Consider the following 15803-nt stretch of genomic DNA (forward strand, 5'->3'; position numbering starts at 1 on the left):
GCATTGCAAATCTCCATTGCAGCCTGCAAATAATCAAAGTCAAATATCCTTCAGCCAATGCAATCCCCCCAAAATATGTCAAAATCAACCAATAGCCCATGAATAATAGGCCTTTCTCTGATTACTGTTGATACTGATATACCATGCAACCAACCTCTAATGAATTAGGTGTCACACAAAAACATATACAACATATTTGAAAAAGAAACATTAGAAAAACATGTAAATCACCAAAACACTGTTACAACTAATAGTATGCATCCACAACCCTTCACTAAACTATACTGCAATACTTAACTGGCCACAAGATGTTCTGCTGCTAACTTTAAGACAACGACATTCCCTCAGTTGAGTGCAATATTGTCAGCTTCACATGGTTGCATGTCACAGATTTGACATAGGAGAATGAATTAAAGTGGACGACACTACATAACTATGATACTGTGCTGGTGTTACCTGGTGAGCTGATTTCAAGTCCGTGGATATGATTATCTTTCTCCCCTCTCACTAGGCATTGGCTTACTGCATGAGTAGCACATCCCCATTCCCCTGAAAAACCCAAAGGGAGCTGGTGTAAAGTTTTTTGTTGCATTATGTGTAAAGGATGGCAGCACGACTCCTGTCTACATGAATCTGAGTATGAATTTGCTGCCTGTAGTGCAGAGTTTGAGATAGAAAACAACCGACATAAGTTCAATGTCTCAACTGCATCTGTGCCACACCATAATATAATACAATATACAAATAAAACCATTTGTAATTCTCAAATCCTGAAAAAGTTGCCATATTTGCATAGAGTTATATAGAAAATGAGAGCAACAGGCACCAGTTCTCAACTGCATCCACACCTGTTGAATAGCAAATCAATTGAACCCTTAGTGCCTGACCACTGAGAATACAAATCATTTGTTTCGTTTTACCACAGGAAAAACAGTCTAGCAAAAATGCTTAACATCCTAAGCTGCATAGTTGGCAAAAATGCTAAAAACAACAAGCGCTAGCTCCTGTTCAAGATGTAGGCTACTAGTATTATGGTAAACATTCCATTAAGCTCATGTACAAATATAACTTTCTAAACAAACAGAATTTACAAATTATGTTCACAAGGACCATATTAGGCCTACATTACTTTTAAGTAGCCTAGAAACGGAACAATATTTACATACTTTTAATGTCTGAAGCACATCAGAAAAACACACACCTTCTTCCTATTGGAAAGAGGCGGGGAAATAATGTTAAATGGTGACGTAACAGTTCACGGAAAACGGACTGAACCATTCTACAATTCTTGGTCGTCATATTTTCTTATACCAGCTCTGCTCAACTCAGATGACTTGCATGGATTTTTAGAAATGAATGATACACCAGCATGCATAGTCATGGTAAAAGAGTAAAGCAATACCACAATAGATGATGAATTCAGAAATACAGTAACCCAAAGTAAACTAGCTCATTGGGCCATTCCAATCTTTATAAGATCACTATGCTGAATCAAAATAAAAGCAGCAGTCTAGGTGTCATACCTGTTCCTGTTGTTCATAATAATTAGGCCAGAGAAACAGCACTAACACACTGGAATTCATCTTTAAAACATACGCTTTGGTTATTCAGTCACAGCAAAATCATACCCAAAACGTACCAATCAATAACACAACACAGTTCCAGGACATAGTGTAAGTGTGCTACAAGCGAGTGAATTTATACCTAATTTTCTTGGTTTTCTATACTATCTGTTATACTTCTTATGTTTTCCCTACTAATTGAGGCCCCCTGGGAAACACTGACACAAACATTTGTTCCTACTACTTTAAAGTGGGGACGGAGAAATAGCGGCGGTCCATGCACTTACTGTAAATTCCTTGTTTGTTGTATTATACATTGCTCACCAATACACATTTTAGAATGGTTATTAGCAGAGTATACATGATCCCAGTTTTAGTTCCAAGAAGCTGGCAATTTCTTCAACCGGGAAAGTAGATTGTGCTGTTTTATTGGCACATTAAACCATATTGCACACTGTAGTTGGATAGTGGAGAGTGCTAAAACAATGACATCATATCTGAATTCTGCCATCTTTATGCACATTCCGTTGACAATTACTTGCCTCACAAAAGTTACAATATAAAAGATTCAAACCTTTTGCCTTCAAACCCTTTGGAGCAGAGACCGACAACAGAAAATGGATTGCATCATATGCATGAGTCCAAAACCACCCGGTATCATAGAATTGACATGATTTAACTTTTTTTGAGCAACCAACCAACATATAAAGCCTTCATACCCAACTTCAGTATAGGTGTAAACTACAGATTCACGATAACGGTAGTAAAGGGGGCTTTACTGTACCTGCACATTACACTTTTTCCCTTGAAATCCACCATTAATTAGCTATAAACATTTCTCCTTTATTTCTAATTGGCTCCTATTTGTCAAGATACAGTTAAAGAGAATGCTTAATTAATTAAACATGAAAGTAACACCTTCTGTGAGTGTATGAGAATACAGATGCCCCTCTGAAATCCTGGCTTCCATCAGATTAGTTCTCTTTACCATGTTAATTAGCACCTCACAACTGTCCCCTTTGCAAATGAGGAGTAGGTGAGGAGGTTCGGGATTTGATGACTTAAAATGCACAGAGCTAACGAGTTGTTCTTCCCCTCCACAGCTGTTAAGGCAATTGAACCGCCTCTACTCCAAAGGAGAGGAACATAGTGCTGAAGGCCTCACAACTGTTACAACATCTTGGGAACCTGAGGAAGGCCGCAGTTAAGTCCAGAAATGGGCCACAGTATAATATCCACCTGTAAATGATATTCATCGATACCTTACACTTCCGGAATTAGATCCAAAAATGTGTGCTTTTTCATAACTTATGTCACTCTAGGAAAATTGTAAAAAAGCAATAATGAGTGAAGGCGGGTGTTAAGACCACTTGATTATTTGCGTGAGCTCTTTTAGACCGTGGTGCCTGTTATAAAGACGTATACCGGTGCATGTGTCACATCTAGGCCTACTCTGTCCCCTATACCCTGACACATCTAGGCCTACTCCGTCCCCTATACTCTGTCACATCTAGGCCTACTCTGTCACATCTAGGCCTACTCTGTCCCCTATACTCTGTCACATCTAGGTCTATTCTGTCACATCCAGGTCCTACTCTGTCCCCTATACTCTGTCACATCTAGGCCACATCTAGGCCTACTCGAATTAGCATAATAAAACAATCCACATCAAAATCCATCTGTTTAAGATAGAGATATCTGGTTTTTGCATTTGCTACATCTCAATTCACCTCATCCACCGATGTCAGTCTTTTGCATCTGCAGTGGAAGGTGGCAGAGTCACAGCAGTGTTTGTCAGACCATGAGACACCCTGAAAATCGTTCTTCTACCGAAAACGTCTGTAGCTTCCGAACGGTTTGGGCTACAAACTAAATTGACCCCTCTCTGGAAAGACGAGACATTCTATGACCCCCACAAGTGTCACGGGACTCGTCTGAAGTCGGTACCGTCGCTGTGCCAACTTCTGTCTGTAGCGTCCGAACGGTTTGGGCTACATACTAATATGACTCCACCATTAGAAGGTGAGACTCTCACTAACAAGTTTGGCTCTACGACACTGAACTTTCTTATATCGCTCAGATATAGGACAGACAAAATATATTTCCTTTTCATTTATTTTTGCCATGTATGAATGTGTAATTCAATACGTTTCTATGGGCTAATAGCAGTAAGGACAAATTAAATCCATCAAATAAGTTTTAAATAAGAAACATTTATACTTACAGGGGTCCTAAAATTCAAAGAGAAATAGCTAAATGATCCTTGGCATGACCATTTTAAAACAATTCCATATGTAAAATTCAAAGAGAAATAGCTAAATGATCCTTGGCATGACCATTTTAAAACAATTCCATATGTTAGCTTAGTAGAAACCTGTGAATTCAATGTGAAATCAACAAAAAATGTATTTACGTTAGTTTAAAGTTGGGCGAAAGACGAAATGCCAATGGGATTGATGATTTTTTTGTATATCTAATCAGTTTTCCACGTTGATTCAACGTCATCATACAGATTATTTGGGTTGAAATGACATGGAAACAACATTGATCCAAGCTGTATTTGCCCACGTGGGTCATCACTTTTTCCACAAAAATATAAAGTCCCCAGTACAACACACCACGCCAATGTCGGTTTACAAAATAACCTCAACTTTGAATATATTAACTGTAATTCATGGAACAAGTGGTGACACACTACAGTTAGATAATGAAACGATGGTGGTGAATTGTGAGGTGACTTTTTGCGTGGAGTCTGTTTTGGTCACTGCCTAAGTGGAGCCATCGAAACGAGTGGTTACTGTCGAGTGGTGTTGTTCATCGATGAGTTATTGCTTTAAAATGAACGCGGGGAGACAGGTTTAGAAAAGGAAAATGGGTTCAATGATTACTTCAAATAACAAGAGGCCACTTGAGCTAAATTCCTAGAATGTGAACAACAGGCCACAGACTGTAAATAGGGATGATTTGTTGTTCAGCGTAATGGTCTCCCTCACCGGGTGAACAGTAAGTACTGTGAGGTTGTTTGCCTTTGGAGAGGAGAACCACGGGTAGATTCATCCTCCCATCCCATGGTTTGTGGGTACAATACCCTGCTGACCAGAGCTTATCCTCTTAAAGAGACATGTTACACAATGATGAGCGTATAGTGGGCTGCATATGTATGCAGGGTGAGGTTTACACATACAATTGTGTATCGAGTCAACTTCCTCGTGTTAATAGAAAATGTGTTGTTTATAGACAAAGAAATGGCTACGGTGGGTCTTTCAACTGTGTAGTTGCTGGGGAACATTTTAATATTGACTGATAGACAGGGTGCTTGGACTTTAACAGTAGGTGCTTGGAGTTATTGTATTCAATGTATACAATACAGGCTATGGCATTGTGAGAGCTGAGGTAAGTTAGGGCAGCTAAGCTCTGGGCTTCAGTGGCCATTCAGTTATTCCACATCTGGAATGCAAGGTCTACACACTAAACTGTTGATGCGTCAGAGAAGACACTTCACTTTCACAATGATTTCTGCAGCGCCTCTTCAACCTCAGGAGGCTGAAGAAATTCGGCTTGTCACCAAAAGCACTCACAAACCTCTACAGATGCACAATCGAGAGCATCCTGTCGGGCTGTATCACCGCCTGGTATGGCAACTGCTCCGCCCACAACCGTAAGGCTCTCCAGAGGGTAGTGAGGTCTGCACAACGCATCACCGGGGGCAAACTACCTGCCCTCCAGGACACCTACACCACCCGATGTCACAGGAAGGCCATAAAGATCATCAAGGACAACAACCACCCGAGCCACTGCCTGTTCAACCCGCTATCATCCAGAAGGCGAGGTCAGTACAGGTGCATCAAAGCTGGGACCGAGAGACTGAAAAACAGCTTCTATCTCAAGGCCATCAGACTGTTAAACAGCCACCACTAACATTGTGTGGCTGTTGCCAACACACTGACTCAACTCCAGCCACTTTAATAATGGGAATTGATGGGAAATGATGTAAAATATATCACTAGCCACTTTAAACAATGCTACCTAATATAATGTTTACATACCCTACATTATTCATCTCATATGTATACGTATATACTGTACTCTATATCATCTACTGCATATTTATGTAATACATGTATCACTAGCCACTTTAACTATGCCACATTGTTTACATACTCATCTCATATGTATATACTGTACTCAATACCATCTACTGTATCTTGCCTATGCCGCTCTGTACCATCACTCATTCATATATCTTTATGTACATATTCTTTATCCCCTTACACTTGTGTCTATAAGGTAGTAGTTTTGGAATTGTTAGCTAGATTACTTGTTGGTTATTACTGCATTGTCGGAACTAGAAGCACAAGCATTTCGCTACACTCGCATTAACATCTGCTAACCATGTGTATGTGACAAATCAAATTTGATTTGATTTGATTTGAAGTCTTTAAAGACAAGCTGCATTTTTTTTTTTTTATGCTCCAGGCATCTATCTGTCCGTGGCTCCACGTCTCGCACAGCAGACAAGACTTGTCAACACAGAGGTGAATAGCCTCAGTGTGCAGAGGAAACATGGCTATGCTGTTATGACTGCTTCACTTTACACACAAACGTTGTTTTGGCTGGGAGCAGAGAGGGTGATAAAAGAGCGAGATGTGCCTGTCTGTCCTGACGATAAACCTCAATATTGTAACAGGGATCAGTCAAAGCCTAGACAATATACAACTTGCCACTGACCTAAGTTTTCCCAGGGCAATGGATCAAAGGATATACGGGTAAACAAAGTCAAACGTGTGACCTATAACCTGTGTTTCCTGCAAACACTATTATATCCGTAAATGTGACCTCTATGTTACCTTTTTGAATGACATTACATGAATATGTTCAGTTTATAAACCATTCACTGAATTATACGTTTCTATCGTCCCCGAAGAAAGAACACATTTGAGCTCTATTTAGTGGGGCAGTTCTGTGGCCTAGTCATCACTGTTTACCACTGAAAGTAGTCCTTCAGTGGACTTCTAAGTTAAGTTATAGCAATGCCACCTGAGTGAAAACATGTTTAGCGCATACTGAAAAGAAAATTAAAACATGATAATAAAATGTATTATGATAATATGGAGCCTTGTGCCAGTTTTTCTAAGAATTGCCATGCATATTCATGTAAGTGTTGCTCAAAGTAATGTGTTCTGAAAGATGCTCAATCCCCCTGAGCTGATCCTATGTTTAATCTGCTCTGCTAAAAACTGGAGGGCAAAGGGCAAGAGCACAGCGGGGAAAATTAACATGGCGATTGATGTTATTAATTCTCAAACCCTGTCCTTCTGTTTCCGCTCCTTCAATTCGGGAATTCAAAAACAACATCTAAAACATTTTGGCTTTGCCAAACGATTCAGCAGGAGAGGAGAGGGATAACGTCCTGATATACACTGGGCGATTCTGCGGAGATCGCTATCATTAGAATAACTTTATTAGGCTTTCTGCTGCATTTCCTGTTTGATTTACTGCGCAGTCCCAGAGGCTTGTAGGTAGACTGCTGAGCCAAGGAGGACTCCTCTGCACGTGGCAGACCTGGCTGCCATTGTTGTGCAGCAACCTGAGTATAACGTCCCTGTTAATCTGGAGGTAAACGTTGCAGAAACATTACCAAGGCCTTAGCCGATAAATCAGCAGCACCGGGCTTTTAAATACAGCACATGCATGGCTTGGTGTGTAAATGGTGTGTTGTTAAATGATCATCCTCCACTTAGACCTCAGTGCGCTCCTCCCTGGCTTCCCCATTACTGCCTACAACAAGGTATCCTCTGCTGTTTTCAAGGAACAATAGAGCATTGTTGGGTTATTGAACCGCATTATGGGTTGGATATCTCCATCTTAAAATAGCTTTCAGTACATCAACAAATGACAGACAGAACAGGGCAACGCTAGACCCACATTGGGTGCCAGTGACACAAATCTCCCTCGACAAGTATGATTAAGGTGACTACTATCTCTACCTCATTCCCACAATTGTAAGGCCATAGAGGGAAAAGTGGAAGAAGCCATGTCGCTCAACGTAAAGCGTTTCCTCACAGTATTTCCATAGCCCGCTAACTTCTTACATAGCCAATGGCAGTGGTCGAGGCCTGAGGTAAGGAGGCCACTGAATCATTAGAATCTCCATTGTAATTGTGAAAATATTGTGTCTATTTTGTATGTGTTTATGAGATGGCAGAGTGTTATTTAGGGGCATATTGCACCAGAGAATGTGTTAAGAGGGTATAGTGACATCTGTCAATAAAAGGCTGTGGGGGGCTTATAGGTGAAGGATCTTAATTTGAGCCAGTTTGCTACAGCAGGAAAATAATCCTGCAGCAACAGGAAATTATTGTAATTAATGGACATTTTTGCAGGGTTTGATACATTATTCGTTAGGGCAAATTCTGACATTTCAACATGGAAATTACACACTTTAGAAGTCTTTGTAAAACTGAAATACACTACAAATTTGCATTTCCTAATTTACAGGAAAATTCTCAGCAAACAAAAGAGTGATCAAATTAAGATCTTACATCTCTTCCTTTTTCTTCTTCTTTTATTTAACCTTTATTTAACTAGGCAAGTCAGTTAAGAACAAATTCTTATTTACAATGACAGCCTACCCCAGCCAAACCCGGACAACGCTTGCACCGCCCTATGGGTTCTAGCTCCTCCTCCTACAAAGACCGCCCATGATGATACTCAACATCCTTCAATGTGCTGGAGATTCCTGCCCAAACCATCCCACTGCAAGTGTCGAAGTATTAGGTATCTGTATTATATTGGTCGGCCCAAGCTTTTTGGTGACCCTAAGCAAGATTTGGTTTGGGGGTTCCCCACCTCGCAGGTAAAACATTTTAGTGGTCCCCCCTTGAAGGGCGGAGAAATTTTGTTAGCTTTAAAGTTAATTTAGTGCAATTATACACATTTTGCCATGGGGTGTAGAGAAAGTTTTGTGGTTTAAAGCACATTTTCTGTAATTATACACATTTTGCTATGGGGCGGAGAGAGAAAATGTTGCAGTGTTTTAAATTACTTTCATGCCATTCTACACATTTTGCCATGAATTATGCCATGTTCAGATGATATCTGAGTAAAAGTGACAAAAAAAATCTATGTGGGCACCCTGAAGGTCAGGACCCATGGTCACGTGCCCTGGGTGCCTGGTCGATAATTGACCATGATTACTACATGTTCAGAAGCTGGCTAGACTAATTTACCAATCTAAAAATGTTTTGCTGACATGGGCTAATTGAGTGACTGTCAGTGACTGACATAACAGTTGTTGAAACCTTGAGCAAGTTCGGAGTCCACCTAGCGGCCGGGGGCCCTAAGCGACCGCTTATGCCACTTATGCCTGGGACCGGCCCTGTGTATTATACTACCAACTTAATAGAACAAATCTAACAATCTCTGAAGCTGAGACAAACAACTAGAGCCCTCGGTCAACACCAGTGAGAATGGAGTTGGAGAATATGTTGGAGATAGCTTGGAACTACACAGGTTAGACCCGTGTTAAGGATGTGAAGATATTAAAGCTTCTCATAGGTCAATCAAGTCAAACAACTGTTTAAACTGTGTGTACTTGAGTAAGTGTGAGGTATGTCTTCTGTCGGTCTACTATATGAACCAGGGTTGGGTTCAATTCGGAATTTCCAAATTTAATTCCATTCAAACGATGAATTTGAATTAAATTTGAATTGACCACTCCCCACAGGAAGATGCAATTTGAATAGAATTAGAATTAAAGGAAGCATAATTTAATTCATAGCAATTCAAACCAATTGAGACATTCATTTCACAAATCTTTCATCGTAAGGATATGCAACTTATTTAATGCAAAGCTCTCATCCCTGTGCAACTGGGTCCTGGACTTCCTGTCGGGCTGACCCCATGTGGTGAGGGTAGGCAACAACTCCTCCGCCATGCTGGTCAACTCGGGGGACCCCCAGCGGTGTGTGCTTAGTCCCCTCCTGTACTCTCTGTTTACCCTCGACTGCATGGCCATGCACGACTCTAGCACAGGGAGGAGTTTAGAGCCCTGGTGGAGTTGTACCAGGACAATAACCTCTCCCTCAACGTCAACAAAACCATGGAACTGATCGTGGACTACAGGAGACAGATCAGATAGCATGCCTCAATCCACATAGACAGGGCGGCTGTGGGAAGGGTCAAAAGCATCAAGTTCCTTGGGGTGCACATCAATGGTCCTGTAACATCGACACCGGGGTGAAAAAGACACAACATCACCTCTTCAACCTCAGGCGGCTGAAGAAATTCAGCATGGCCCCTAAGACCCTCAAAAAATTCTATAGATGCACCATTGAGAGCATTCTGTAGGGTTGCATCACTGCCTGGTATGGCAACTGCACCGTCCTCAACCACATGGCTCTTCAGCGGGTGGAGAGGTCAGCCCAACGCACCAACGGGGGCACGGTGCCTGCCCTCCAGGACATTTGCAGCACTCAGTGTCAAAAGAAGGCCAAGAAGATTATTAAGCACCTCAGTCAGCCGGGCCACGGACTGTTCACTCTGCTACAGTCTGGCAGATGGTACAGGTGCATCAGAGCAGTGCCCAAGAGGCTTGGCAACAGCTTCTATCACCAGGCCATCAGACTGTTGAACAGCCATCACTAGCCATCTACCTGCACCGTACTTTGTCCTGCACTTTTTTGCACACATACAGTACTCCCGCACACTCACTCACACAAAACACACACAGCTCATACACACAGAGACTCCTGCACTCATATACATTACCTGTCAAAAATGTTAGAACACCTACTCATTCAAGGGTTTTCTTTATTTTTACTATTTTCTATATTGTAGAATAATAGTGAAGACAACAAACTATGAAATAACACATATGGAATCATGTAGTAACCAAAAAAGTGTTAAACAAATCAAAATATATTTTATATTTGAGATTCTTCAAAAAGCCACTCTTTGCCTTGATGACAGCTTTGCACACTCTTGGAGTTCTCTCAGCCAGCTTCATGATGTAGTCACCTGGAATGCATTTCAATTAACAGGTGTGCCTTGTTAAAAGTTAATTTGTGGATTTTTAAAAAACTTCTTACTGCATTTGAGCCACTCAGTTGTGTTGTGACAAGGTAGGAAGGTATACAGAAATAGCCCTATTTGGTAAAAGAACAAGTCCATATTATGGCAAGAACAGATCAAATAAGCAAAGTACAATGACAGTCCATCATAACTGGACACATCTCAACATCAACTGTTCAGAGGAGACTGTGTGAATCAGGCCTTCATGGTTGAATTGCTGCGAAGAAACCACTACTAAAGGACACCAATAAGAAGAAGAGACTTGCTTGGGCCAAGAAACATGAGCAATGGACATTAGACCGGTGGACATTTGTCCTTTCGTCTGGAGTCCAAAATTTTAGATTTTTGGTTCCAACTGCTGTGTCTTTGTGAGACACGGTGTGGGTGAACGGATGATCTCTGCATGTACTGTATATTTCCCACCATAAAGCATGGAGGAGGTGGTATGGTGTGGGGGTCCTTGCTGATTAGAATTCAAGGCACACTTAACCAGCATGGCTACCACAGCATTCTGCGGTGATATGCCATCCCATCTGGTTTGGGCTTAGTGGGACTATCATTTGTTTTTCAACAGGACAATGACCCAACACACCTCCATACTATTTGACCAAGAACGAGAGTGATGGAGTGCTGCATCAGATGACCTGGCCTCCACAATTCCCCGACCTCAACCAAATAGAGATGGTTTGGGATGAGTCGGATCTCAGAGTGAATGAAAATCAGCCAACAAGTGCTCAGCATATGTGGAAACTCTTTCAATACTGTTAGAAAATCATTCCAGTTGAAGCTTGTTGAGAGAATGCCAAGAGTGTGCAAAGCTGTCATCAATGCAAATGGTAGCTATTTAAAGAATATCAATTATAAAATACATTTAGATTTTTTTTACTACATGATTACTGCATGATTTCATGTGTTATTTCATAGTTTTGCTGTCTTTACTATTATTCTACAATGCAGAAAATAGTACAAATAAAGAAAACCCTTGAATGAGTAGGTGTTCTAAAATTTTTGACCGGTAGTGTATATGAGTGCAGGAGTCTCTGTGTGTATGAGCTGTGTGTGTGTTTTGTGTGAGTGAGTGTGCGGGAGTACTGTATGTGTGCAAAAAGGTGCAGGACAAAGTAAGGTGCAGGTAGATGGCTAGTGATGGCTGTTCAACAGTCTGATGGCCTGGTGATAGAAGCTGTTGCCAAGCCTCTTGGACACTGCTCTGATGCACCTGTACCATCTGCCAGACTGTAGCAGAGTGAACACCCTTGAATGAGTAGGTGTTCTAAAAAGTTTGACCAGTAGTGTATACTCACACACACACACATACACACAAACACACGCACAAACAGCCAACTGCTGTCCCATGTACAGTGCATTCGGAAAGTATTCAGACTCTTTCCCCTTTTCCACATTTTGTTACATTAAAGCCGTATTCTAAAATTGATTAAATTAATACCTTTATTTAACTAGGCAAGTCAGTTAAGAACAAACTCTTATTTTCAATGACAGCCTAGGAACAGTGGGTTAACTACCTGTTCAGGGGCAGAACGACAGAATTGTACCTTGTCAGCTCAGGGGTTTGAACTTAGGACAGTGAACATTCACGTGTCCATGCAACCTTCCGGTTACTAGTCCAACGCTCTAACCACTAGGCTACCCTGCCGACATAAGTCTACACACAATAACTCATAATGACAAAGCAAAAACAGATTTTTTTAAATGTTAGCAAATTAATAAAAAATAAAAAATTGAAATAGCTTATTTATTTGTGATGACAGGTGCATCCTATTTCTATTGATCATCCTTGAGATGTTTGAGACAATTGATTGGAGTCCACCTGTGGTAAATTCAATTGATTGGACATGATTTGGAAAGGCACACACCTGTCTATATAAGGTCCCACAGTTGACAGTGCATGTCAAATCAAATCAAATCAAATCTAATTTTATTTGTCACATACACATTGTTAGCAGATGTTAATGCGAGTGTAGCGAAATGCTTGTGCTTCTAGTTCCGACAATGCAGTAATAACCAACAAGTAATCTAGCTAACAATTCCAAAACTACTACCTTATAGACACAAGTGTAAGGGGATAAAGAATATGTACATAAAGATATATGAATGAGTGATGGTACAGAGCGGCATAGGCAAGATACAGTAGATGATATTGAGTGCAGTATATACATATGAGATGAGTATGTAAACAAAGTGGCATAGTTAAAGTGACTAGTGATACATGTATTACATAAAGATGCAGTAGATGATATAGAGTACAGTATGTACGTATACATATGAGATGAATAATGTAGGGTATGTAAACATTATATTAGGTAGCATTGTTTAAAGTGGCTAGTGATATATTTTACATCATTTCCCATCAATTCCCATTATTAAAGTGGCTGGAGTTGAGTCAGTGTGTTGGCAGCAGCCACTCAATGTTAGTGGTGGCTGTTTAACAGTCTGATGGCCTTGAGATAGAAGCTGTTTTTCAGTCTCTCGGTCCCAGCTTTGATGCACCTGTACTGACCTCGCCTTCTGGATGATAGCTGGGTGAACAGGCAGTGGCTCGGGTGGTTGTTGTCCTTGATGATCTTTATGGCCTTCCTGTGACATCGGGTGGTGTAGGTGTCCTGGAGGGCAGGTAGTTTGGCCCCGGTGATGCGTTGTGCAGACCTCACTACCCTCTGGAGAGCCTTACGGTTGTGGGCGGAGCAGTTGCCGTACCAGGTGGTGATACAGCCCGACAGGATGCTCTCGATTGTGCATCTGTAGAAGTTTGTGAGTGCTTTTGGTGACAAGCCGAATTTCTTCAGCGCTGCTGCGCCTTCTTCACGATGCTGTCTGTGTGGGTGGACCAATTCAGTTTGTCTGTGATGTGTACGCCGAGGAACTTAAAACTTACTACCCTCTCCACTACTGATCCATCGATGTGGATAGGGGGGTGTTCCCTCTGCTGTTTCCTGAAGTCCACAATCATCTCCTTAGTTTTGTTGACGTTGAGTGTGAGGTTATTTTCCTGACACCACACTCCAAGGGCACTCACCTCCTCCCTGTAGGCCGTCTCGTCGTTGTTGGTAATCAAGCCTACCACTGTTGTGTCGTCCGCAAACTTGATGATTGAGTTGGAGGCGTGCGTGGCCACACAGTCGTGGGTGAACAGGGAGTACAGGAGAGGGCTCAGAACGCACCCTTGTGGGGCCCCAGTGTTGAGGATCAGCGGGGTGGAGATGTTGTTGCCTACCCTCACCACCTGGGGGCGGCCCATCAGGAAGTCCAGTACCCAGTTGCACAGGGCGGGGTTGAGACCCAGGGTCTTGAGCTTGATGACGAGCTTGGAGGGCACTATGCTGTTAAATGTCGAGCTGTAGTCGATGAACAGCATTCTCACATAGGTATTCCTCTTGTCCAGATGGGTTAGGGCAGTGTGCAGTGTGGTTGAGATTGCATCGTCTGTGGACCTATTTGGGCGGTAAGCAAATTGGAGTGGGTCTAGGGTGTCAGGTAGGGTGGAGGTGATATGGTCCTTGACTAGTCTCTCAAAGCACTTCATCAGAGTCAGAGTAAAAACCAAGCCATGAGGTCGAAGGAATTGTCCAACAAGACACTTCCCAGAGCTGGCCGCATGGCCAAACTGAGCAATCGGGAGAGAAGGGCCTTGATCAGGGATGTGACCAAGAACCTGACGGTCACTCTGACAGAGCTCCAGAGTTCCTCTGTGGAGATGGGAGTTCCTTCCAGAAAGACAACTATCTCTGCAGCACTCCACCGATCAGTCATTTATGGTAGAGTGGTCAGACTGAAGCCACTCCTCAGTGACTGCTGCTTGGAGTTTGCCAAAAGGCACCTAAAGGACTCTCAGACCATGAGAAACAAGATTCTCTGGTCTGATGAAACCAAGATTAAACTCTTGGCCTGAATGCCAAGCGTCACGTCTGAAGGAAACTTGGCATCATCCCTACCGTGAAGCATGGTGGTGGCAGCATCATGCTGTGGGGAGGTTTTTCAACGGTAGGGACTGGGGGACTATTCAGGATAGAGGGAAAAATGACCGGAGCAAAGTAGAGAGAGATCCTTCATGAAAACCTGCCCCAGAGCGCTCAGACTGGGGCAAAGGTTCACCTTCCATCAGGACAATGACCCTCTGAATGTCCTTGAGTGCCCAGCCAGAAACGGATTTGAACCTGATCGAACAACTCTGGAGAGACCTGAAAAAAGCTGTGCAGCGAAGCTCCCCATCCAACCTGACAGAGCTTGAGAGTATCTGCAGAGTGGAATGGGTGAAACTCCCCAAATACAGGTTTGCTAAGCTTGTAGTGTCATACCCAAAAAGACTTGCTTAAACAAAGTACTGAGTAAAGGGTCTGAATACTTACGTAAATGTGATATTTCAGTTGACATTTTTTATACATTTTTTTGCTTTATCATTTTGGGGTATTGTGTGTAGATTGATGAGCAGCATTTTTTAAATTTTTTAAATAAGGCTGTAAAGTTACAAAATGTGGAAACAGTCAAGGCATCTAAATACTTTCCAGATGCACAGTATATAGAGACACACTTTCCGTTTCTCTTCTACTGCTGTAGATATACTGCTGTACATATCATTTATAGTATATATTTTCAGTTTATATATGCATAAATTGCATTTGGATGACTGATACAGTGTTATTTGGGTTGTTAATTGGATTCGTTTTGATATTTCTTGATTTCTTGTTTTTAGTTTTTTATTATTTATGTACTTGTTTGACATTTTACTGCACTGTTAGGAGTTATTGACACAAGCATTTCACTGCACCCACTATAACATCTGCTAAACTGTGTACATGACCAATGAAGTTTGATTTGATAATACACATACAATTTCAGATATTAGTTTGATTATAACTCAAAGATGCAAAACTGTATTTTTCTTTGTCATGAGATGTTAGATAACGTTCCCTTCCATACTGCAGTATTTGATAAAAAAATTTCAGATATTTTTTAACATGTTTTTATGGAAATTATGAATTATTATAGACAACCGATAACATCTTAGAATATTTCCAGACCAGTGTACTTAAAATTGTTTTAGAATAATGAGTATTAAAAATGAAATGTTTCAAATTGAAATGTCAAAATAACCATTTCTATGGTGATAATTGAGCCATTTTAATTTAATTTAATCTAATTTCATTCAATTCT

Source organism: Oncorhynchus tshawytscha, linkage group LG03 (assembly GCF_018296145.1).
Source record: "Oncorhynchus tshawytscha isolate Ot180627B linkage group LG03, Otsh_v2.0, whole genome shotgun sequence".
Lineage (NCBI taxonomy): Eukaryota > Metazoa > Chordata > Actinopteri > Salmoniformes > Salmonidae > Oncorhynchus > Oncorhynchus tshawytscha.